The sequence below is a fragment of the Leucopleurus acutus genome, assembly GCF_964270905.1.
Source record: "Leucopleurus acutus genome assembly, chromosome: 4".
Taxonomy (NCBI): Eukaryota; Metazoa; Chordata; class Mammalia; order Artiodactyla; family Delphinidae; genus Leucopleurus; species Leucopleurus acutus.
Genome location: NC_139146.1, coordinates 22,200,975 through 22,217,217, shown reverse-complemented (window position 1 = coordinate 22,217,217; position 16,243 = coordinate 22,200,975). Strand labels below are relative to the sequence as shown.

General features: G+C 41.8%; 1 protein-coding gene, 1 long non-coding RNA gene and 1 pseudogene across 5 annotated transcripts in view; 2 read left to right on the top strand and 1 right to left on the bottom strand.

Annotated features, from left to right (window-relative positions):
* LOC309961334 overlaps positions 1 to 15,998 on the bottom strand; it is a 66,834-nt gene extending 50,836 nt beyond the window's left edge. Inside the window, exon 1 of the long non-coding RNA XR_014326179.1 lies at positions 15,873 to 15,998. This is a non-coding gene — a long non-coding RNA (uncharacterized lncRNA). The remainder of the gene's footprint in view (positions 1 to 15,872) is intronic.
* Positions 1 to 16,243, top strand: part of SYNPO2 (synaptopodin 2) — a 169,633-nt gene that overhangs the window by 63,531 nt on the left and 89,859 nt on the right. The gene's annotated exons all lie outside the window — the stretch shown is intronic.
* Positions 432 to 1,557, top strand: LOC309961327 (ran-specific GTPase-activating protein-like; annotated as a pseudogene). Its single transcript has one exon. The product of its transcript is annotated as a ran-specific GTPase-activating protein-like (transcript).

Genomic DNA, 16,243 nt, shown 5'->3' with positions numbered 1-16,243 from the left:
TGAGAAGATGCAGTTATTAAAGTAGAGGCTGTGGAGAATCAGGATGGTATAAGCTTTATGGAAGCCGAGGAAGGAAGTGGTTTCAAGAAGTAAATTGTGGCCAACAGCTCTAAGAGTTGCAGAGAGGAGGAAGAGACATGAGAACACAGAAAAAGTTACTGGACCAGCACACTCACATTACACAATGTAGATATAAGTAGTCACAACTTCATTCTTTTAGCTTGTAATTACCGTAATTTTGTCAACATCACCATTACTCCTGCCAGCGCGTTTCCCGCCGCCGGGGTCAGGGGTCGGGGTTCGGGTCGCGGGGCGGAGGGAAGAGCGGGCGGGAGGGAGGCGCCGACGCCAGACGCGGAGGCAGGAGCCGCGACCGGCCGCTGGGAGGCCGCGACCACGGAGCTCGCCGAGCCGCCGCCGCCGCCGCGCTCATGGCGGCCGCCAAGGACACCCACGAGGAGCACGACACGTCCACCGAGAATGCCGACGAGTCCAACCATGACCCCCAGTTTGAGCCCATAGTTTCTCTTCCTGAGCAAGAAATTAAAACGCTGGAAGAAGATGAAGAGGAGCTTTTTCAAATGCGGGCCAAGCTGTTCCGGTTCGCTTCGGAGAACGACCTCCCGGAGGGGAAGGAGCTGGGTACAAGGCATCAAGCTGCTGAAGCACGAGGAGAAGGGGACCATCCGCTTCCTCATGCGCAGGGACGAGACCCTCCAGACCTGCGCCAACCACTGCATCACGCCGGTGGTGGAGCTGAAGCCGAACGCGGGCAGTGACTGCGCCCGGGTCTGGACTACCTACGCCGACTTCGCCAGCCAGCGCCCCAAGCAGGAGCTGCCGGCCATCCGCTTCCTTAACGCCGAGAACGCACAGAAATTCGAAGTTTGAAGAATGCAGGAAAGAGATTGAAGAGAGAGAAAAGAAAGGAACAGGCAAAAATGACAGTGCCGAGAAAGTAGGGGAGAAGCTAGAAGCTCTTTCGGTGAAGGAGGGCAGGGAGCCCGAGGACGAGACCAAAGTGGCGGCTGAAGAGGAGCAATGAGTCGGCCCCCGTTGTGTCCTTTCTCCCTGTCTTTTCCCTTTTTCTTTTTTTAAATTTTGCTCTGCCCTCTTCTTTTTGGTTTTTATTCTGTTTTGTTTTTACAAGGGACTTTATATAAAGTACTGGCCTCCAATATTCAGGTTGTTTTTTTCTAAGTTTTTGCCCTAATGAAAACGACTTCAGAAAATCCGTTACCCAGTCGTGAGAATGTACTGTGCTAACTTTCTTTTCCATAGTGGAAACATTTATCTGTAGTCATCAAAATAGCAAATAAACATTTGTTGAACCTGAAAAAAAATATTCCTTATTGGGTAAATCAGTCCCTACTTAGACACCCAGTCAATCAATAATGCTTATTGAGCACTCATAATAAAACAACAAGGGAGGAAGCTTGGTGGGACAGATGGAAGCAAGTGTAACTCAACAGTAAAATAAAATGGTTTCTAAGCCATAGAGCTTGGGTGATCTTATTCCTTTTCTTTAGGTACATGGAGAATAGATGCAGGAAGATAACATGGTGATAAAAAGCTTATGAACTCACTCACAATAGGTCCAAAGAGTGTCCTGGCAAAGGTCTTTGAAACTGGGATCTTTATTTGGAAAAACCATTCCCCACAAACACAGGAGGCACCTCCCAAGGGAAGTTCCCTGTGATCTTCCATGTCAGGGACCTAGTGGGTGCTGCTGACTTGAAAGGCTCTTGAGAATTAGTGAAGAGAATAGGTAGGCCGGGGTCCATCAATACACCCACCCATGCAATTGGGGGCCATGTTTCACATCTCTCTGGTCTTCATTCTGTGTGACCTAGTATGTACGAGAATGTGCCTGGGAATCGGATCTGGATTCAAACCCCAGCTCCTCCGTCTATCAGAATTGTGGTTTGGAAAGCCATTTAATCCCTCTGGACTTTATTTTTGTCATCTGTGAAGATGGAAGTAATAACCCTATATCAAAGATTATTGTTAAATGCTCTGTTCATGTGACACTAAATACATGGTAGCTACTCTAATTACTATCTGAGGAGGTCTGATGCAAACAATGGTGATTATCCTAGTTGATTACGAGGACTGAGTAGTGTCAGAAAAATCTCAATCCTGATTCCCTTTACTACATGATAAAATGACTTGCAACTTTAAACTTTTTCAAAGCACTTTCGTATCTGCTAATACATGTTATCCTTACAACAAACCTTCGAATGTGTGTGTGTTCGTTATTGCTCCTATTTTGTAGATGGAGAAAGAGGGCCTCAGAAGGGGACAAGGACTTATTTCAGTCACAAAAGGGGAAGGTCACAGAGTCTGCACTGGAACCCAGGGCTGCTCACTCCTGTCAGAGCCTGATGGGAAAAGCCAAGAATCTGCTGCCACTTTTCTTGCCAAAATACCCCTCCACTTATGTAGTGAACACAATGCAGAGATGAGTTAATTCTCTAGTCACATCAAAGAGCTGCTTGTTGAACTTTCGACTTTTGGCAAGTCGTGCATCATTTCTTAGCTTCAGCAATTCCTTGACACTTTTCCTGCTTTAACTTTTATTTTTCAAGGCACTTTTCAATTTACTCTGTTGTGTTCTCGAATAGTAGGCATTGTTTTCATCCTTTCTGCATCTCAAAAAAATGTGGTTTGTTTATGTTTCCATTAGTTGACATTACCATCCAAATGCTTATTCAGATCAGAATATTGGTTTGGATATATGTGGTGCGTGTATGGTAGTGGGGGTGGTGGGAGGTGATCTCAAAGGTGTTCAGACACGTCATATTACTTTAAATCCTCCGATTTTAAGGATAAAGTGCACTTGTCTTCAACTTCGTACACCAAGTTAATTGACTGGTCCATTACTTAGTAGATTTTGTACTTGATTGGGAGGTGTAAGGCCCTAGACAAGCAGAACTCAGCCTTATATAGTTTTGTTTACCCCTTAGGACCCTGTGGCAGGTAGGAGTGAGGGTGGGAGATGGAGGAGAGGGTCAAAAGTACAAGACTGCAAGTACTGAATCCATCTCCAGTGGAGGGGATGAGGATCCTGAATAGCTCCACCCTACAACTTGTCCACAGTTGTGTAAGCCCAGGGAAACTATAGAGAATTCTTCAAGCCTCCTCTTGCAGTCTTCAATCATCTCAGGAAACAGACTGCTTCAGTCATCGTTTTCCTTCTAGAAGGAAGATGACTAGAAGAAAAGTTGAAACTTTCCCTCAAATTGCTCCCCCTAGAGTTTTTGAGAGGTAGGACCTAGAGTACCTTGCCATCCAGTAAGAGAGCCACACCTGGGGGTGCGGGGGAAGGACTAGTGTTCCTGCATTCTGATGCCATACATTCATTTTACTCTGATTTAAAATGTATTTCTCCAAGTTACCAATTTTTACACTGTAAGACAGATGACATTTTGATCCTACATGATATATTTCTATTCAAAGGGTTTTAGGATATATTTGTTCATTAGTGTGTAAAGCTGAGAAGTATTGACTCTAAAGTTACTGGTAACACTGAATCTATTATTTTTATGAAAAGACAATGAATATATTTTCCCCCGGAGTGAAGATATATTTTCCGTTGCCATATCAGGGCATCAGAGGAAAGCAGTTTCCTTGAATCATTACTCTCCGTCCCTTTCACTTCACTGACTAATCACAGAGATTTGAATCCTAAATTTAACTTTGGAAGTTTGCTACAAGTTTCAAAGAATTTGCTAAATAGGTTTCAAATGTTAGTCCTTTGTGCCTTGGGAATAAAGAATTAAAAGAAGAGTGATGGTTACTTTTATAGTAAAAACTTGGCACAAAATAAAACGATTTTTTTTCTTTCTCTTTTTTCCATGTGCTCACCTAAAGCAATAAACGTGTGGATGATTACCTCTGAGTTTTTCCAACAAGCTCAAGGAAGTTTAATGGCCTGAACAATGTGCTTTTTAAGAAGATCACTGTAAACATTCATTTCAATTCAAGGAGTATCTTTCAAAATTATTCTGGGACAAATATGGTGCAAAGAAACATGAGAGAGAGAAAAGAAGCAGGAACCCCAGGCTCTCGCTCTAGTCGTCTGTGGCCCCTGCACTGTCTGGCTGTTCTTTCCTAGCTCTTCATCCTCTACTAACTTCTGTGTGTTGGCGTCTCCAAGGCGCTGTCATTGGAGTGCCAGCCTTGGAGCAAGCCTTTTGTCTTCTCTATCTGTACTCTCTCCCTAGGTGTAGTGGGTTGAGTGGTGGCCCCAAAGAGATATGTCACCATCCTAATTCCCAGAATTTGTGAGGGTTACCTGATTTTGGAAAAGGGATCTTTGCAGATGTAATTAAATTAAGGAATTTGAGATGAAGAGATCATCCTGTATTATTCAGGTGGGCCCTAAATCCAATGACAAATGTCCTCATAAGAGAAACACAGGGGAGATTTGGCAAACAGAAGAGGAGGCATTGTGACCAAAGAGGTAGAGCTTGGAGAGGTGTGGCCAAAAGGCTGCAGTCAAGGATTGTGACAGCCACCGGAAGCTAGAAAAAGTGAGGAATGGATTCTCCCCTAGAGTCTCCAGAGGGAGTACAGCCCCTACAGACACCCTGATTTTGGACTTCTGGCCTCCAGACTGTGAAAGAATACATTTTTGTTGTGTTAAGCCACCAGTGTGTACTCAGTTCGTTATATCATCCACAGGAAGTTAATACACTAGGGAATCCCATCTAGTTCTCATCTTCAAATTCGATCTATAAATTTAAATCTCCAATCCTGACTGTCCTCTAGGTGCCACACTCATGTATCTAACTGCCTGCTTCACATCTGCACTTGGATACCTAATAGACATCTCAAACTTAGTATGGCCAACAGAATTCTTGATTTCTATCTCCTGCACCCACCACTCTGTTTCCTAGTCTTCCTTGTCAATAAATGGCACTACCATCTCAGGCTTAAGGCTTAGGTCCAACTACTTCATGGCTCCAGCAAAGAACCTAAGCATCATGCTTGATTCTTTTCTTCCTTGCAACCCCCTCTACCTAGTTCCTAGATGAATCCTCTTGGCTACCATTTCAGTCCATTGTGTCTGACCTAAGCTTATATTGTAGCTTTCTGATTTCTTCCCTGCCTCTACTCTCGTCTCTTTCCACAAAAGCCAGTGTAAACGTCCTACAGTGCAACTCATTTCTTATCACTCTCTGCCTAAGATGTTCTAATAGCTTCCCACTGCACTTAGGATAACATCCAAATTTCTTACCTTGGCCTACAGCAGTGGTTCTCAGCTGGAGACTGTTTCACCCTCACAATGCCAAAGACATTTGGCACTTTCTGGAGACATGTTTTGGTTGCTACTACTGGGGAAAGCCTACTGGAGTCTAGTGGGTAGAGCCCAGGAATGCTGCTAAACACCTTGCACTACACAAAACAGGGTCCAACAAGAAAGAATTATCTGGTCTCAAATGTCAATAGTGCCAAGGTTGAAAAACCATGCCCTACAGAATCCACATGAGTTGATACCTGCCTTTTACTGCCTCATTTCCTTTTACTTTTCCTCAAATATGCTAAGCTTGTCCACATCTCAGAGCCTTTGAATATACTCTCCCTTTGGTTTGCAACATACTTTTCCTAGTATGTTGCATCCCATCTTTGCATTTCTGTATCTTTGTTATCCAGGTGTAAATTCTAATACTACCTCCTCAGAGAGGCACCACCCATCTAAAGCAGCCTCCACCCCATCCTATCCCTGCTCTGTCGCATTAGCCTGTTTTTACCCTCTATATTGCTCTTATTGGTACTTTATTTTATATTTTTATGAGTTTATCATTGGCTTCTTCCCTCTAAAATTGCAAAGTCCTTTAGGGTCTTTCATGTTCACTGCTGTTTGCCTGCATCTAGAGCAGCACCTGGCACAGAGTAAGTGCTGAATAAATATTCATCAAATCACTGACACGCAAATGTAAAGCAAAAGAGGATAATTAAGTAACCCATAAAATGTTTGGTCCCAAAAGTGATGCAGTGAATCACCAGGAAGGCAGGCTTATTTCTAATCCCTTGTCAATTTCTAGTATATGGCTCTTTGGATGTTACCTTCATTTAAGTCTTAACTCCACTGACAGAATAAGAAGCTAGGGCCTTGTTTGTAGAAAAGATGTAATTTTACTTTTGAATCTATTGTTTTGAAGACAGAGCAGGCTTTCATGTAGTGGATGACTGGCAACCAGTTGTTAATGTGGTTGTAGATTTGAAGAATCCACGTAGAAGCAATAGCTGAATCCCTGAGAGCAGAGAAGCCCACTGAGGGATTGCTTTCAGAGAGAAAAGCCAAAAATTTGCCCTGAGAGAACCGACTGTTAGGAATAGAGGAGAAAGAAGAGTCAGCAAAGGAAATAGAGAAAACCTGATTAGAAAAGTAATAGGAAAACAAAAGAAAAAGTTTCTGAAGCCCCAATCACGGAGTGATAGAAGACAGTCAATTTATAAAGGAAGCATTGATAATGCATTTTTGGAACTTTTATGCCTTTGGGTTGGGGGTACATGTTCCTTCCATTAATCAGTGAACAGCTAAAAATTTTCTGGCAATGCAAAAATAAACTTAGCTATAAAGTACCTACAAACAGAGAAGGTAATGAAAATATTCAGTTCTTTAAAAAAAAACCCTTAACCTTGCTATGAATTTTCCATAATTGTAAAGGGTTTCAGGATAATCCTCAGGCCCCTAATTTTTCTATTATCTATTTTACTTATTATGAAAAAACTTTTATCATTTCTAATAGAGCCTAAGTGTTGGAAATAGAAGTCATTTTTTCCCCTTTCATCCTGTGTTGAGTGGTTGAGAAATCAGCTAGGGAGATTGGCAAAATTAAGAACTGGCAGAAATTTCCATCTGCCCCAAACTGATCCACTCATGTTTCCATGTTTGGAAATGGTTTCTTGGGCTTATCCACATTTTGTTGGCAGGTCGTATCTTTGGAGAATGACAGGCACTTTTCTCCCTACTACCCTACTAGCCATGATCCTGGGCTTGAGGAATGCAAACTGTCTGTAATGTCCAAAAGCTGAGGGCAAATTAAACTGAGGGCCAAGTGAAATTACGGGTGCAGCCATTGGGTGAGAACTTACTCCATTGCAGATACACATTACTGAGCTTGCCTCGTGGTGGTGTATTTTGTCCCATCATAGGAAAGAGAAATGAAAGAGAGGACATGTATGAAAGTAGGGTAGAGAATGAGAGTTAAACATGTCTGAGGATGAATTAAATTATTACATTTGAGATGCTAAGAAGAAATAGAGAGGGGATGGGATTGCAGATCACAGAAATCCAAGTCTGACAGGACAAGCACAGTTAATCTTAGGTGGGTCAGAGGATGGCAGTTCAGACAGAGGGACTCAATGACAATGGCTGTGAAGCTCTCCACCATCCATTCAGGCTGCTGGAGTGAAAAGGGAAACAGAAAATGTGGTTTATTTCCATCATCTCTCCTTCTAGCTCCCACACCTCAGTATTCAAGCAATACCTTTTGGCCAGAATTGAGATATGAGCTCTCTAGGGAGGAAGAAAAGGCAGTCTCCCTCCCCCTGGCAGTTTCTGGGTGGAGGCAACAGCTAGGAGAGGCTTGAATTCATTTCTCTTCCCCAGAGGCTGGGCCTCTAGAGCACAGCTCCCTCCTTACCCAGCAGATCCCAAGGGAGGAACTTCTCTGCAGTCTCACATGGAGAAGGGAAGCCAGGGAATGACTGTAAGGTCTGGTCATGAAGCTGTGGGATTTGGGATTGGACCCCAGGGCTGCTGCTAGGTCATATGGAACATTTATGCAAAACTAAAAAAAAAAAATGCCACTTCTTCTGGGATGATGCAATCCAAATCTGGGGTGCAAGACTTGGAAAATGAAAGATCCCCTAAACTGTTCCTCTTGGGCAGGGTGCAAACTGAACAAATGGTGACCCAGTCTGTCCCAGGTTGTATAGATTCTATAAATTCAAAAGGTTGAATAAATTGATGAGATTCTTATAGGACCTGAATCCACTGATGTACTACTTGAAGAGTAGGTCCTTCCCCACAAGGCTCTAAATGATTAGCTAATAACATGGGAGTGTTTAAGGAACTGTACCTCACAATGGGTACATCTTTTCCCTCCTTTTTATCCAGTTACTTTAAAATAAGAGTAACAATGGTTAGCTTTTACTGAGCACACTTGACAGGTTCAAGACACTGCACTAAGTCATTTACAGAGATTAAGTCAATGAATTCTTAGAATAACCCTGTAACCTAGGTGGGTATTATTATTCCCATTTAATGTTTCAGAAAACAGAGGCTTAGGTGGTTGAACTAGTAAGTGGTTTTTAACCTGGAGCCCATTTTAACTCCCACTCTATGCTGCTATTCCCTTTTCTTTCCCTCCCTCCCTTCTTTTTCTCCTTTCTCTCTGTCTCTCTCTGTCTCTGTCTCTCTCATGTTAATAAGGTATTCATTGAACTTCCTGATAACTCTACAATTGACCTTTTAGCTCTGACATTCCCAGACACTGGGCTTTCCAAACAAATAGCTTCCCTTTGTTGTTTGGGGTTTGCCTCAGAGCCAGAATTTTGAAAATCCTGGCTTCAGGTTTCCACACCTAATCCTTGCCAGGCGGTAATACATTTCAGCACACAAACAAGAAAACAAAGCTCCACTTGGTCCTTGGCCTGAGGCTCTGTGGCTTTTCTGGCCAACCAACCAAAAGCACAATGGGAAACCCCCCATCCACGGTCACTTCTAGATAACCATTTGCCATCTGGGGAAAATGAATATAGAATAGTACATGGTAGTTTCTATACAAAGAGGTTCCATGTTTTTCCCCCATGTTTCTGGCACAGCTCTGGATAATTCCCTTAGATATTAGCCATCTCCTCAAGAAATCATAAGATATACAGCATCTTAAGTAAAATTTATAACACCAGAGCCTCTATGGTGGTATTCCCTTTGACTTTGTTTGAAAAACCTTATATTTTACAAAAAATGTAGTGTCTACTTAAAACATGGACCTATCGGGGCTTCCCTGGTGGCGCAGTGGTTGAGAGTCTGCCTGCCGATGCAGGGGACAAAGGTTCGTGCCCCGGTCCGGGAAGATCCCACATGCCGCGGAGCGGCTGGGCCCGTGAGCCATGGCCGCTGAGCCTGCGCGTCCGGAGCCTGTGCTCCACAACGGGAGAGGCCACAACAGTGAGAGGCCCGCGTACAGCAAAAAAAAAAACCAAAAAAAACCAAAAAAAAACCCATGGACCTATCCATGCACCTTTAACCTTTGTTAGAGAATGTGATGTAATGAAGATACAGAGCTAATCCATAAAATGTCTAATTTTCGTGAAAAATGTGTAACATCCAATATATTAACATCCAAATAAGATAACCTAATGTTCTTGGTTATTGGTTTCCAAAGACTGTAGAACATTTCCTTCTTTGGCCTTGGAGAAATTTGCTCTGGGATTTCAGCCTGGCACTTGACTTGCTGAAAGACTACAGACTTAGAACAAAGCAAGCTGGCTAAGAACAAAGCAACTAGTGAAAATGAAAGTAAGAGGTCTCTAAGGCTTAGCATGTGTTCTTTTTTTTTTTTTTTAACATCTTTATTGGAGTATAATTGCTTTACAATGGTGTGTTAGTTTCTGCTTTATAACAAAGTGAATCAGCTATACATATACATATATCCCCATATCTCTTCCCTCTTGTGTCTCCCTCCCTCCCACCCTCCCTATCCCATCCCTCTAGGTGGTCACAAAGCACCGAGCTGATCTCCCTGTGCTATGTGGCTGCTTCCCACTAGCTACCTATTTTACATTTGGTAGTGTATATATGTCCATGCCACTCTCTCACTTTGTCCCAGCTTACCCTTCCCCCTCCTTGTGTCCTCAAGTCCATTCTCTAGTAGGTCTGCATCTTTATTCCCGTCTTGCCCCTAGGCTCTTCATGACCATTGTTTTTAGATTCCATATATATGTGTTAGCATGCGGTATTTGTTTTTCTCTTTCTGACTTCACTCTGTATGACAGACTCTAGGTCCATCCACCTCATTACAAATAACTCAATTTCGTTTCTTTTTATGGCTAAGTAATATTCCATTGTATATATGTGCCACATCTTCTTTATCCATTCATCTGTGGATGGACACTTAGGTTGCTTCTATGTCCTGGCTAAAGAATGAAATTAGAACACTCCCTAACACCGTACACAAAAATAAACTCAAAATGCATTAAAGACCTAAATGTAAGGCCAGACACTATCAAACTCTCAGAGGAAACTATAGGCAAAACACTCTATGACATAAATCACAGCAAGGTTCTTTTTGACCCACATCCTAGGGAAATGGAAATAAAAACAAAAATAAACAAATGGGACCCAATGAAACGTAAAAGATTTTGCACAGTAAAGGAAACCATAAACAAGATGAGAAGACAACACTCAGAATTGGAGAAAATATTTGCAAATGAAGGAACTGACAAAGGATTAATCTCCAAAATTTACAAGCAGCTCAATATCAAAAAAACAAATAACCCAATCCAAAAATGGGCAGAAGATCTAAATAGACATTTCTCCAAAGAAGGTATACAGATTGCCAACAAACACATGAAAGAATGCTCAACATCATTAATCATTAGAGAAATGCAAATCAAAACTACAATGAGATATCATCTCACACCAGTCAGAATGGCCACCATCAAAAAATCTACAAACAGTAAATGCTGGAGAGGGTGTGGAGAAAAGGGAACCCTCTTGCACTGTTGGTGGGAATGTAAATTGATACAGCCACTGTGGAGAACAGTATGGAGGTTCCTTAAAAAACTAAAAATAGAACTACCATACGACCCAGCAATCCCACTACTGGGCATATACCCTGAGAAAACCATAATTCAAAAAGAGTCATGTACCACAATGTTCATTGCAGCATGTGTTCTTTAAAGAAGGAAGAAATTGCTGCGGGGGTCAGAAGAAAGTCATTGGCAGCCCTTGAACTTACTAATGCTAGTCAGACCTCCTGACTGTTCCAGATAGATCAACAAAGTCCAGAAATGCAATGTTTCAGTGTGACTGTTACAGCAGTGTCCTGGCTTCACTGAGATGTCTTCTCTCCCAGAGGTCATTTTACTATTGGTCATTTAACCGTCTCCCCTGATGCTGACATTCCTAAATTAGTAGGGAAAATGAACGACAGATGTTCCAGATTGAAGCCCAGGCTTTGGAAGGTCACAACTAAGAAAGCATCGATAGCCAATTCTGGTCTCATTTAGTAACATCTCTAATCATGATACAGTGCTGGAGGATGCCAAGAAGGAAAGGGGACCAGATTTATGTGAGTTTGCTGAGGTTGAAAGAGCAATGTCTTCTACCTAGTCCTGGGGTTGAGGTTAGGGAGTGACAGGGTACTACTTTCGAAGATCGTGAAATATATATATTGATTTGCCATAGGTAGAGAAAAATTTAAATATGTGACATTCAAATATGTGACATTACTGGGTTTATTTTCTCCCCACCTCTTGAAAAGAAACTTTTGCAGAGACAAGATCGAGTGATTTTGAACACTACTGCATTTCCAAGTTAGATTCCTAGACCTTTGTGGCAAAATAAAAAACTGTACGGGCTTCCCTGGTGGCACAGTGGTTAAGAATCTGCCTGCCAATGCAGGGGACACGGGTTCGATCCCTGGTCCGGGAAGATCCCACCTGCTGTGGAGCAGCTAAGCCCATGCGCCACAACTACTGAAGCCCGAGTGCCTAGAGCCCATGCTCCGGAACAAGAGAAGCCACCACAATGAGAAGCACGCACACCGCAACAAAGAGTAGCCCCCCACTCGCCGCAACTAGAGAAAGCCCACACGCAGCAACGAAGACCCAATGCATAGTACTTCCCTGGCGGTCCAGTGGTTAAGACTCTGCACTTCCAATGCAGGAGGTGTGGGTTCGATCCCTGGTCAGGGAGCCAAACAAACAAACAAGCAAACAAACAAGACCCAACTCAGCCAAAAATAAATAAATAAATGAATAATAAAAAAAAAAAACTGTAGAATGAGAGGAATGAGGAGACTGCTGTTCTGATTATAGCTTAGCTTCTATCCAGTTGAGAGAATCCAGTAAACTTTCCAGGTCAGTTAAAAAGAGGGGCTTGGCTAATTAGTTGACCTCAAGGGCCCTTGCACCTCTTAAATTCATTGCTAATATAAACACAGCACTCTGTCTCTGACAGGTTACCACATTTAGTATCGCCTAACACTACACAGGTAAATTTTAGACCAAGGTCCCAATATAGTATTGTCTTCATTTTTCTGTTATATTAAGATGAACTGTAAGTCCTTGAATTACTATATAGATATCTCATTGTACTTTGTAAACGTTCTGTATGGCTCCAGAAATGCATCTGAGACCAAAAAAAAATGTATTGTCTTTCAAACCACTTACACGTGTAGTGTTTAAAATGGAAAATGCAGTTGTATGGAAATACATTTCTCTCCAGATTGTAATAAAAGGTTTATGTGATCAATTAACAGTGCGTTTACTGCCCTCTGCTGCCCTAAGCAGAACACTGGCTTTGGAAAGTCTGGTCTTACATCTGACTGGGGAAGGCCAGATTTTCTTTTACGGTCATTATTTTTAATGCTTGCTGGCATATTCCAAATGTAACACTATCTGACTTAGAAAATCCCAACAATGAAGTAGCCCATGGCCTGAAACCAAATAAGCACTACGTTCTTGTGATTCAGATTTTTCTAAAGTCTTCTGGGGTTTTATTAAGTTCTGGGTGTTCTTTCTACAAGATCACTAATATGTGGAAGTACCTGTTTATTTAGAAGTTGATTACAGGGTGTTTTTTTAAAAAAAAAAATCAGTTATCTTTTAAAACATGAAAAATTAGTAGAAATGGAAACAAAACTGATGAAAACCTTAGATGAAAACCTTCCTTCTTAAAAAGTAGAGTGAAGCTTAATAGAATTGCTTTGTGGGAATGTTCTATTGTTTCCATTTAATATTGGGTGCTTACCATAAGAAAAAGATTGAGTGCTTTTATAGTTTCAATTATATCTTTGTCTACTTTTTTTTTTTTTTTTTTTGCGGTAGGCGGGCCTCTCACTGCCGTGGCCTCTCCTGCCGCGGAGCACACGCTCCGGACGCTCCGGACGCGCAGGCCCAGCGGCCATGGCCCGCAGGCCCAGCGGCCATGGCCCACGGGACCCTCCCAGACCGGGGCACGAACCCACGTCCCCCGCATCAGCAGGCGGACTCCCAACCACTACGCCACCAGGGAAGCCCTCTTTGTCTACTTTTAATGAACAATATTAGGTGCCATTTCTGTTCATTCTTTAGAACTTCTATTTAATAATGATAGCAAAGGATAATAACTGACATTCGTGAGGCTTCCTGGAGAGGTACCTGTAAATTGTATTCATTACTCACCTAGCAGAAGCTTCTACCTGAAATCTATTTTACTCCTGAGTTATAAATTATCAACTGCTTTTATTCACTTAACAATTATATGTCAAATGCCTACCATGTACCAGGCACAGACTCTTGGATTAGTAAACTGAATTTCTAACCTAAGGTGCTCAACGATTTAGTGAGAGCAAAATGTAGATAAACAGATGTGTTACTGAGAAATTTCCATAGATTGTGCTTCCGTTTGTGCCAATCTAGAGTTCTAGTAGTTTGATTATTTCATTTGATTATTTATTGATTATTTCAGGATCCAGGGCACTAGTGACTAATTCTGTCCTGTAGTATTCCTTAATACTCACTAAAAAAAACAGGAATAGGTTTAGCAGCTTTTTTTTTCTCCACTGTATACTTTTTAATAACTTGATACCTCCCTTGGACAAGATGCATGTGTGCATCTACCCTAACTCACCAATCACAAATGTGTTTGTAAATAATAAAAAGATAAATATACTTCCAAATGCAGATAACCTTATTTTGCTGTTATAAGTTAAGAGGAGTTGTAATAGAAAACTGACCATGCTATATCCAATTACTGCCAAAACAGAGAGCTATGGATCCAACATTCCAGAACCAAGGTGAGTGACTTTGGTAAATGATTCTGACATTTAACTGGCTAGGAGTCAATAAACCTATTTAGCAAGTTAGTTTATTTGGTTACCAAGAGTGTGTTTTGAAAACACAAGGAATACTCAAGGGGCTTTGCTTGAATCCTCAAATGCCTTATAAGGAATACTCGGGAAGTTATTGCTCAGTGTTAAATGCTTTGATAAAGCTTTCCATTTTGTTATGGTTAAGGTAGGCATGTAGTTATATTTGCTTCAAAGGGGTTCCAGGATTAAGTTGAGGAGATCATACTGTAAGATGTGCAGTGGGGGGCCTTTGCTGCCTTTCCATATATATGAGCTCTGAATGAAAACCCTAAACTTCTTAAGAATCTTAGCCAAGCCCAGCCTGTCTCCACTGGCCACCTCCATCTTCCAATGTGGAAGCAGAGTGGCCTTCTATTTGGGCAACTTCTTTCAGTTTCCTCCATCCTACAGCCAACATGGTTCTTCAGCTAGCTGCATCACAGGAACATGGCAGGAAGTGTAACATCTAACTACTGTCCATTGGCACTTACCAAAAATTTGGTTGATGCAAACCAGTCTAAACTAAGGAATATTTTAAGAACAAGTTCCGTAAAATTTAATTTTTTTATACAAATAAACATTGTGAAATTTTAGGGGGCAATAATGAATCATCCCCTTCTCTCCCTTTTAATTTCGGAACCAATTAAGAAACAGACCAGAGTTAGACAGATGGAGCCAAAAAAAAGAAAAAGAAAAATCAGCTTTATTATTGGTAAAGTTGGCCTGGAGAACATGGTTTGATCTATGACCACATCGGGCTTTCTACAGGTTCCCTTCATCTTGGAAGCATTTGCAAATGCAAAGAAAACTGTTCTACCTAGAAGAGTTATAGGTGCTCTATACCTCCTTGCAATAAATGAATGAATGAAGCAGTCAATCAAAAGTTACTTCTGCTTTCCTCAGAGGAACATCAACATAAATTCCACAGTACATGGAATCTTTTCATTTGTTTTGACCCTCGATGACCCTTTGCCTCTTCGGACTTGCCGGCTATTAGCATGACACCCTCAGAGGTGGCAGAAAGCTGGAGTGGATTTCAGACTGAGCACTTCTGGTGCCAGTAAGAGGTCCCTTCAGCACCTTTTCCTCTTCCTCCTCTCCCTTCATCTTAAAATACAACATGTTATTTTCTGGTGGGAAGGTAGATATATTTGATTTCTGAGATTGGTTCAGTGCCTTAGACCAGCTGTTTTGGCTCAAGTATGATTAATTTAAACACCAGCTCCTGTTTAGTAACTTACTCTAATCAATCAACAGGTATTTATTATGTGCCTTTTAAGCAGAAAACAAAGAAAAATGCAAAACAAACCTATGACTCTTAAGAACATGGAGCCAGATCCAGCTGACGGTTATGTTATGCCAGTGTTTTCAAGACAGCAGAGGACCGAAATGCCTATCTCACGAGTTCTAGCCTTAGAGTAGCCCTCACACAGTTCACCTTCCTTTTAGGTTTTAACTTTAAATTATCAGTTTTACTCACAATAAAGGTGGACAGGACAATGTGACTTGGACCTGAGACTAAAATAGCACTTCCTTTTAGGGAACTAACATTTATTAAGTTAGGCTAAAATAGCACTTCCTGTAGGGAATTAAGATTTATTAAATTAAAGTTAATTGGCCTCTGGTGATGGGCCTCCTGACTCACCCGTTCACAGACAAGCTGGCAAGAAGATCAGAAGCCTAGCTGACCCTACCTGGGGAAAGTTTGCTTACTTCCTGGATCTTGAAGCACAGGTGAACCCACTGCCCATGAGCACAGCCCGTCCAAACCAGTAAGAGAAAAGATTGGCTGTCACTTACTTTTCAATTCAATGACCAGAGTCCTTGGAAAAATCATGGCTCGGTGGCTTTCAGGCTTTTCACCAATCACATTAGCTCGTCTTCCCAGGAGAAAAGTGACAGGAGACATCCAGAAGTGTTATATTGTCCCATCTGTGAGAGGAATGGAATATCCCTCTTTTGAAAAAGAATGAAAAGGGAAATAAAATTCTCCCCAACACCAAAGTTTTCTACAGGGGTAGACCTCACAGGGCAGTCCCAGCGACCGTCATAGGTTGTTTAGGTTTAGGTTGTCCTGAACACAACTGCAGGCTTTCCTGTAGAACTCTATTTAATCTCTGCAGAAATTCTGATGTAAGAACTATCTTAACTTCTGATTGAGACCCTCATCA